A 9,681-nucleotide genomic window follows, 5' to 3' on the forward strand; every position below is an offset into this window, starting at 1 on the left:
ACTTGAAAGTAGGACAACTTTCTACTCTATGATTTAATTATTTTTTACAACTTCTTTTGTAAAAGATTTCATTGTCAATTTAGAAAAGAAATATGCAAGTAAATCAAATCTTGATGGGTTTGTAATATGACTAAGGAGTGTTTTTTAGACAATAATGTTTTTGATAGTTTTTGTACTACGCACTTAAAGTAGAGGTTTGTGAGTTAAGGTTCTCAATTTGAAATTCAGGACCCTTGAAAAACTAACTACAGTTGCCTTGGTCAAATTTTACGTTCAGAGAATGAATTTGACTGCAAATGGAGTGCCTTAAGTTGTCTGGACCTGACCATTCACTTTTAGTACCAAGTAAAATCTACTTATGTCAAAATTACAGATTATCGTGTTTTTTTTATTCAACTGCAAGCTGAACTTTATAAGTAAATATGTTATTTATTAATTTACTGCACAATTTAATTTAGAATTTTGTGTAAAAGTTTTGTTGCCATATTGGAAGAGGAATAAGGATTTCTCCACATTAATACAAATAACAACTTTGTCTGGACTTGTACCACGTAAAAGGAGTTGTTTTGTGTTGATAATATTCTTTTTGGTGCTAGAAAAGATAGTGAAGGTCCAATTTTGAAATTAGTGAAATCTAGAGAATTAACCTGCTACATTGGTCTAATGTTGCGTTCAAAGAATTCAGTTGACTGCAAATGAAGTCCTTTATGTTGTGTGTATCTGCTCTTTAAGTCTACCAATTTATTGTTTTCTAAAGTATTCCAACAGTGTTAAGAGACAATTTTTAATTCGAAGATACACACAAAATGGCGCCAATTTAAAAGCCGAAATCTACTATTTAATTATTATATATATATATTTATGATATAATTAATTCCAACACACATTTAGGGAATGACAGTTTGACGTCTTATTCATTTTTTTGGTTTCGATGGAGCGGTTAATCTCAGTGTTTTGACTTAATTGGTATTTTTCTGTGATTGGCTGCCTGGTCTTGTTAAAACCAAGATCCTGTACGATCCAAGTAATAATTTTCAATAATAAAGGAGTTGTACCTAAAATTCAATAATTACTATAACTCCGAGAAATTGTCTATAGGCTATATTACAAAATTAAGGGCTGGTTATAGAAATGGTGTTGGTTTTCATCAGTAAAACTAATTATTCTAGATATAATGGTATTTTGGTGTGTCGTTAATTTAATTTTTTTACAAAATATAGTCAGCTGTTAAGGAAATTGAATTTTAATACAAATTTATTTTTGTTCTAAAAAAAATTCCTTAAATGATTTCCATTCGATCAGTATATAAGAATTTTATTTCCTTCATGAAGAAACACATATAAATTTTGAATTGATTTCAATACCCGTGTTTTGTTCGAGAATCAATCAATAGTATATTAGGATTTTACACCAATAACAAACACAATATCCGCAGTATGAATACTACCGATAAAATTTAAAGCAAAATCTTACTGCGGTTGGGTTTTTAACATTTATACGATTCTCGAATGGATCTTATGTGATTTCGTTCTCAAATGTTGGTAAAATTGATAATGCACTTGTTTCTCGATGGCTGTGTTCGTTGAGTAGTTGTGCATTTGGAATCATGTGTTTTACATTGAGGAAAAAAAATCAATCTGTTACTGTTGATATTATTTAGTTTTGTTAATGAGAATGAACTAAATGGAAAATATAATTAAGTTTTGCTATGTTTCCACCAAAGGCTTATCTCAGTTTAGATTAAATAAATCTATTTAGTGTTTCCACCGCACAAGAAGATTAAAAAATGATTAGGTTTGACAGCACTTTCTAAAATGCAAATGGTGTTTCGATGTTTCTTATGAAGTGCAAGTGAAATAGTTTGATTCATGTTCAACAATGAAAACTGAATAGTTCAGCTCCATATAAGAATATGCTACGTACAAATGATTACAACAAAACTATATTTTTGTACACAAACATGGAGATGAACAGACCATAACGCATTATCTGTAAAACCAACTTCTCCACACAGATTTTTTTTCATTCAACTCAATTCAGGTATATTTCAACTCAATTCAGGTATATAAAGAATTTAGGCTCGCTTCAAGCTCGCTTCAACACCACATTTTAAAGAAGTAGTCTACGAACAAAACCTTTCTTGATGTTTTTATTTTATGTTAAATTGTTTGGTTAAAACTTTGAAATCGACTATCACACTACACAGACGTATTTTCTTGATTTTGATAGTCAACTATCAGAAATCAGCTTACACGACTTCACCCCTGGTCTTAATTTTACTATTTTTTATTTTTTTTTTTTGAATTTTTCGATAAATTATTCTGGCAAATATTCAATTGTATCAACTTTCAAATATAAAATTGGACTACTGCGGATAGTTTTTTGGAAATTTCTCACTGTACTTAATATGGAATACCAAAACAAACATGGCTACTGATATCTTTAACTCTCTCCAAACAATTACTTCGCCAGTCGATTTTGACGACCGTAATCATCGCTTATAGGCTAAGTTTAAATAAAAATGTTAGTGGTAAGTCTAATAATTTAAACGAGTTTTTTTGGATTGTTAAACGATCCATTATCGTATTATGACACTTTAAATGACAGATGAGTTTGACAGGTGTTATATTCCAACGCTATTAACATGAAGGCACTGTAAATGAATTTTCAATTTTTACAAGCATATAATATAAGTTATTAGGTTAAGTTAAACTCAGCCTTTGTACTTTAGAAAGCATTTAGACATGAAAATAAATGTACATTTTTCTAGCTATAAACATGATGCGATGGACATTTCGTAATCTTTTAAAAACCTATTCACAATTTTATTATAATTGAAGTCACCACACATACATACATACATACATATGTACTAAACAGAATTTACATTATTTAAAATTGTGGACCAAAGAAATTGAGGTCAAAGAGTGCACATTCTTGCATTTGTATATCCTATCCAATCCACAAGACGCCAACTTAATGTGCATAATGACAAAGAAAAGAATGCAATATAAGAATGAGTATGCTCTTACATTATATAAATATACATATATGTATTTGTATATATCATAGATATAGGATGGAAAAGGAACTAAAATCCATGTCAAGACCTATTCCTGAAATGACTTCATCCTAAATGTATTTAGGTAGGTATCCTCTTTTCATTTGGTTGAATACTTAAGCTTATACATATGTTAAAAGTGTGTAGGAATGGCAGCTTGACCGATTAAGAAATTCCCTTCTCAATGACAAATTCTATGAATTTATGCACATGTATGTACATATAGGTATAAATACTCGAACCATTAGGGAACATCATGTAATGATTTACAAAAGAAACATAACCTATTTTAGCAGTTTGTAGTACCTGTGGCATGATGGTTAGTGCGCGGGACTATCATCCCAGAGGTCTTGGGTTCGGTACAGCCTCTTGCGAGGATTTGACACATTCTTCAAGAGTAATTCTTGTCATGAAAAGTGCTTTCTTAAATTAGCCGTTCTGCCAGAAACTTATTATTTGTATATTGTCTGTGTACATCAGAAATATCTGGTCAATAAGAGCATCTTGTGAATTAACAATCTTGGAGAAATCGACCTCCAATTTTATGCATCCTTTTTAATATGTAGTAACTTTTCCGTCCGTCGCCTATATCTAACAGTTGTTTTGAGAATTTGAACGCGCATTATTTACTTTTAGTTTCACTTTTTCAACATTACGCCACAGTGGAACACGTTTATCTCATCAGCGTACATTGAACGTGGTATGACAGTAAGTGTTTGTCTGAAATCACCTGAAAGGAGTAACAGAGTGCCGCCAAATATTCTGTTCAACGCCTCAAGCGAATGTTTGTGTGCCTGTTTCAGCACTGTGACCATAGATGATTGTTTCTTTATATTGCACAACGCGTCTAGTTAATTTTGAATATTTAGTGGCAGTTTAAATACTGGGCTGTTGTGCCTCCATCCAATAAAGTTGCCGCAATCCCAGAAGATGAAACAGACAATACGGTACCATTATTTGATCGTATTTAAGTAAGATTTAGTGAAATAAGGAATGTTTTGCCAACTAGACCAGGTGCATCCAAAAAAAGGAATCCATCTTTCCCTGCCGAAACTGCGAGCATTATGTGGTCATAAATGTTTCTTTAATTTTCATTCATTATTCGCACAATGCAAGCAACAATCGCTGCCATTTCTACAGTGTTTTGTTGTTGTTCTGCATTTAATTCAGTCTCTATTAAATCAGATGCATTTCGATTTGGTGAATGTATACCGAAATGACTGAGTGGTAAGCACTTAGGAATATAAAAAATAGATAAAAACCTTTGTGCAAAATTTCATTGAAATTGGTTAAGCCGTTTCGGAATATTATGGCAACTAACACTATGCCAGGAGAATTTTATAAATTACATTATTTATTAACTTCTCATAGGAAGTTATTGTAATGGGTCCGACTTGTCAAATTGAAAATTTTGACATTTCTCGACGTTTCAAGGTCCTTAGAGTCGAAATAAAAGATTTTTAGAAAGATGTCTGTGCGTGCGTGTGTGCGTACGTTCGTACGTCCGTACGTTCGCGACGTTTTTTTCGTCGTCAATAGCTCAAGAACTAGAAGAGATTCGACTTCAAATAAATTTTGTTATACACATAATAATTGCGTAGGTGGTTTTCTTACCAAAGCAGTTTGAAACAAAGGTGAAAATTTTGGTTAACCCTAAATATCTTACGAACCAAAAACGCTAGAGACTTGAATTAAATTTTATATAATATATTGTAAGGTGATTTCAAGGAAACATATTTTTGGAAAAAATCCAATTAACTTTTTTTTTATAAATCAAAAAAACTGAAAAAAATTTGTCACCTCCAAAATTTTACGACTAAAATATGATTTTATCTCCAAAACAATTTTGTGCAACGAAAAATATTGTTTTTGACATCTGATAAAATTTTGAGAAATATCGAAGTTACCGTTTTTTTTATAAAAAAAGAAAAATCCAAAAACAAAACATTAATCAAAGTTGGTAAAAATTGAATATCGATTCAAATATCTTTTCAAAAACTTGAAAGTTAGGCTTCAAACTTATTTTATCTTATAAAAAATATTGTTTTTAAAATTCTGAAAGATGTTGAGAAAAATTGAATTGACAGTTTTTTTACAAAAAATAAAAACCTAAACAAAAATTTATAAAAGTTTGTAAAAATTGATTTTCGACTTAAATATTTTTTCAAAACTTTGAGATATTGGCTTTAATTTACTTTTATCTTTCAAAAAATATTATTGTCAACATTCAGTAAAATTTTTAAAAAAATCGAATTGACAGTTTTTTTTACAAAAAAATAAAAACAGAAAAAAATTAACAAAAGTTGGTAAAAATTTATTTTCGACTCAAATAGCATTTCAAAAATTAAAAATATTGTCTTCAAACTTATTTTATTTTAAAGAAAATATTGTTTTCGATATTCAGTGACAGTAACAGTTCGTTTTTTCATAAAAAATAATATCTACAAAAAATAGTACGCAAATTTGGTAAAAATTGATACGAGTACATAAGACAAACTTTTAAGCAAGACAAATCGACAGACGGGATGGGAAGTTATCAGTGTGGGTCGCATCCCACCCTCTTTTTTGAGTAAAGGAAATACAAATAATTACCTTCTTTTTAAACCTGTCAGGAATTGAAATTATTTTGACAATTCAATTTTTTTCGCACAACAAATATAAAATAAAGCTTGTATCAGGTGTATAAATTGCTCTAAAGAATCTCAGTCCGCACTGAGTTCCAGAAACTGAACAAACCTATTTGAATTGAGCTGTCAAAACCGTCACCGCATCCATTAGTTTCGTACGTCAATGTCTACGGATATGCAACGCATACAACGAATTTTATGGGTCGGCAACTTATCAAACACACCCTATATTTATTAGAATTATAAATCCCTCGTTTGGGCTCAAAGCTCAAACGAACAGCTGTTCTAGGAATGAATTTAACTTGTGCGTGAAAAGCTCAAGGTTTTATTTTATTTTTGCGTGAAAACAAGCTAAAAGTTATTTTTGGAATTCACATCTTTACAAATTCAAAAATGTTAGCAAATTAAGGTTGATACTTATTAAAGAGTTATGTCTTCATATAGAGAGTTTTTAGAAAGCTGTCATTCAGATTTGCCTACAAGCGGAAACGTCAATTTACATGCCCACATCGAATGTGGGGGTCAATTTTCAGCGCACACTAAAATCTGGGATACATTTTTTTTATGAACTTGTCAGAAATTCATGACAGTGTTCAAAAAATATGAAAATGAGAAGAATGAATTGTAAAGTGTTTACCTAACCTTAGAGGGACTAGTTTCTTGCTACAAATGGCTAAAAATTCTAATTCAGAAAGTGGGCTTTATAAACTGAATTAGAATTAGAATTGAAAATTTTTGTTTCCTGAAGGTTTTCTTTTAATTCGAATTTTGGTTAACTATCAAAGAGAGGAAATAAATATATGTAAATGGTTCGTTATTATTACTTTTATGTTACTTAAGTTTTAATTCCCCTGGATGGGATGCATCCCCGTCTGTCAATTTTTTCACATTACTATTAACAATATTCTGTATGAGATATACAAATTTGAAGTTAATTATCTTTCTTTGTTTTCATAATAATTGAGTCGAAAATCATTTCTTATCAATTTTTGGTTGTTTGTACAGGTTTTCATGTTTTATGAAAAAAGTTGTCAGTCTATTATTTCTAAAAATTAACCAAAAGCTAACAAAAATATTTTACATGTGATAAAATTAGTTTTATTTCAATATTTGTTTTTGTTACCGACAATTTTGTAAAGTTTTCATTTCTTATGAATTTGTTTACGTTAACAACAAAATTAAGCAATTGCTTCATCTAGTCGCAAAATATTTGAATCAAACATTAGTTTTTACCAATTTTGCAAAGTATTTTTTGTAGATTCTTACTTTTTATAAAAAAAAAAACTGACTGTTGTTTTTTGTTATAAAAAAAATTTATGAAACCATATTTTTCATAAGATAACATTAGTTTGCCAAGATTTTCGGGTGTTGAATCAATTTTTACCAACTTCTAGTACTGTAGAATTTTTAAGTTTTTATTTTCTGTAAACTTCCATTTTCTCAAAATGTTTCAAATGTCAAAAACGTTGTCTTCGTTGCATAAAATTTGTTTTGTATGTAATATAATTTTTTCTTCACTCACTTTTTTTTTGGTTTATAAAAACGTTGATTGAATTTTTGGAGTAGGTAGGGGGTCAAATAAGGCCCAGTGCCTAATAGGGCCCAAGGCCCAACTCACAGAAAATAACGAAACAAACAAATAACGGGACTTTTTTGCTTTTTCATGTGAACTCTGTCTATAGAAATTAGAAACTCATACAAAGCAAAAACAGCCAGCTGCGCGATTCATGTCGTGGTCTGCAGTCGCTTGAAGTTCGTTGAAGGGTGAACAACCCTAGAATTATAAAAAGAGCTCGTTATTTGTGTGTTTTGCGGAAAATTCAACGAAGTAAGTACTTTTTTAATATTTTTCGGACAAAATAAATTAAATTTTAAGTACATCTCAATATTTATTTTATTAAAAACGTTTTGATGTTTATAAATTATAATTTTTTTCCATTCCATTCTCTGTTTAATTAAAGTTTTATTGGGTTTTAGCCAAAATGTCAACTTTAACAAAAAAAAGAGCAAATTGGAAGGAGGTGGACATGGGAAATGCCATGAAGCTTATTGAACGTGGGTTTTCACAACATAAAGCTTCCAGGCGCTTTGGAATGACAAGAAGAACACTCAGAAATCACATCAAGAGCGGTTCAAGTAAAAAGAAACTAGAACAAGCGACAGATTTGTGCCAAGGAATAGTGACAGTGAGGCTGTCTCAGGTTGGAATGCCCATTACTCCAAAGATGCTCCGATACCAAGCTGCAGTTTTTTTGCATTTCCCAAACAGCCTTAGTAATTCAGAAAATGGCGCTGGAAGAAAGTGGTTGCGACTATTTATGAAACGACATCCGGAAATCTCTGTACGCAAGGCTCAAATGATGAACTCAGTAAGAGCCCACAAACTCAATTGTCTCTGATCATTTTGAAAAGGTAAGGACACTTATGGAAAGGTTAAATATCCGAAACAGACCAGAATGCATATATAATATGGACAAGAAAGGCAGCAGGATTTCCCTCCATCACCAGCAGAATGTCTTGGCCCCCAAAAAGGATCGAAGCGGGTTAATCAAATTTTAGAATGAACATGCCGAAAGTGTGACGATTGTAGGATGTGTTAGTGCTATAGGGACTGCCATTCCACCAGTTATTCTTTTCAAAAGAAAGAGACAAAAGCCTGAATTCATGGACAATCTTCCAACTGGTTTCCAAGTGAAAATGACTCCTAAAGGATACATGAACCACGCTACTTTTGTAGAGTTCATATCCCCTTTGGGTAAGTTCAAGACTCCATTACCATGTCTGCTTATTTTTGATGGTGCAGCATGTCACTTAGACAATTCCATCGTAGAGGAGGCAAAACGTCATCAAATACGACACACGAACTCCATCCTCTGGACAAAGCCGTATGTCGATCTTTTGGACACCATTGGGACCAGGAATTGTTAAGGTTCACTGCAAAGTATCCTGAAAGGAACAAAAAAACAAAACAAGTTTTAATGTCATTTTGTCGAACGTTTGGTCTAAATGTATGACGTATGATAATATCACTTCAGGATTTCGTGCAACCGGTTTGTATCCCTTCGACCCAGATGTAATATCGGAACTAGCTGTTGCTCCATCAGCCCTTTCAGAAAAACCATGTCCAGATTCAGCAGACAACGAAAATATAAACGGCTCTACGGTCACACCAGCCTCGGATGCTGAATCAAACGACATGCCCCTTTCAACTTTAGTTGAAAATGCGAATGCCGTTGTCGTAACAGATCCAGAACCTGAATTTGGCCTGGCTGCAATGCTACAAGCTATGGAGAGAATTTAAATTGAGGAAAGAAGCCAAGTCCAAAAATTTCCATTTCAAAAACTATTGCCAACTCCTAAAATAAAAGCTAATAAAACCTTATGACATAAAGTTTGTTTATTGACAAGAATAGATCACCGCAGCCTTCAAAATCAAAGTCCGCGTGAAAGCAAAATAGTGCTAACGCGGCTTGGTATTGTCATGCCTGCAAAGAAGACAGCATGGAGGATATGAGGAAATGCCAGAATTGTGAAGCCTGGTTCCTGAACTCTGTTTTGGGTTGGTATCAGCAGATGAAGGATTCGAATGCCCTAGTGGATGCTTCTTAATTTTTGTAAGTTTTTATGTGATATTTTACCCAAGAAGGGCATTTAAGTTTTTTTTTTACCAAGAAGGATATTTTTATGTTTTTTCGTTTGAAACGAGACTATGTCGGAAAGGCTATTTTTATGTATTTTTTCATGAAATAATTTTTTTTAAAGTCTTTATGAAAAAATATTTGTCTTTTTTGTGTTTTAAGTTAAACACGTTTTATTTTAGATTCATAAACTCCGATATTGTTAAAAATGTGGCAGAAAATTAGAAAAATCTGTTAGCTAGACCTTACTTGGCCCCCTACCTATCTGCATCTTTCAATGTTATTATCACACACAGACATCTCTCTAAGAATCTTTGACTTAGATTCAATTAACCTTGAAATGACGAGGAATCTT

Source organism: Eupeodes corollae, chromosome 2 (assembly GCF_945859685.1).
Source record: "Eupeodes corollae chromosome 2, idEupCoro1.1, whole genome shotgun sequence".
Taxonomy (NCBI): domain Eukaryota; kingdom Metazoa; phylum Arthropoda; class Insecta; order Diptera; family Syrphidae; genus Eupeodes; species Eupeodes corollae.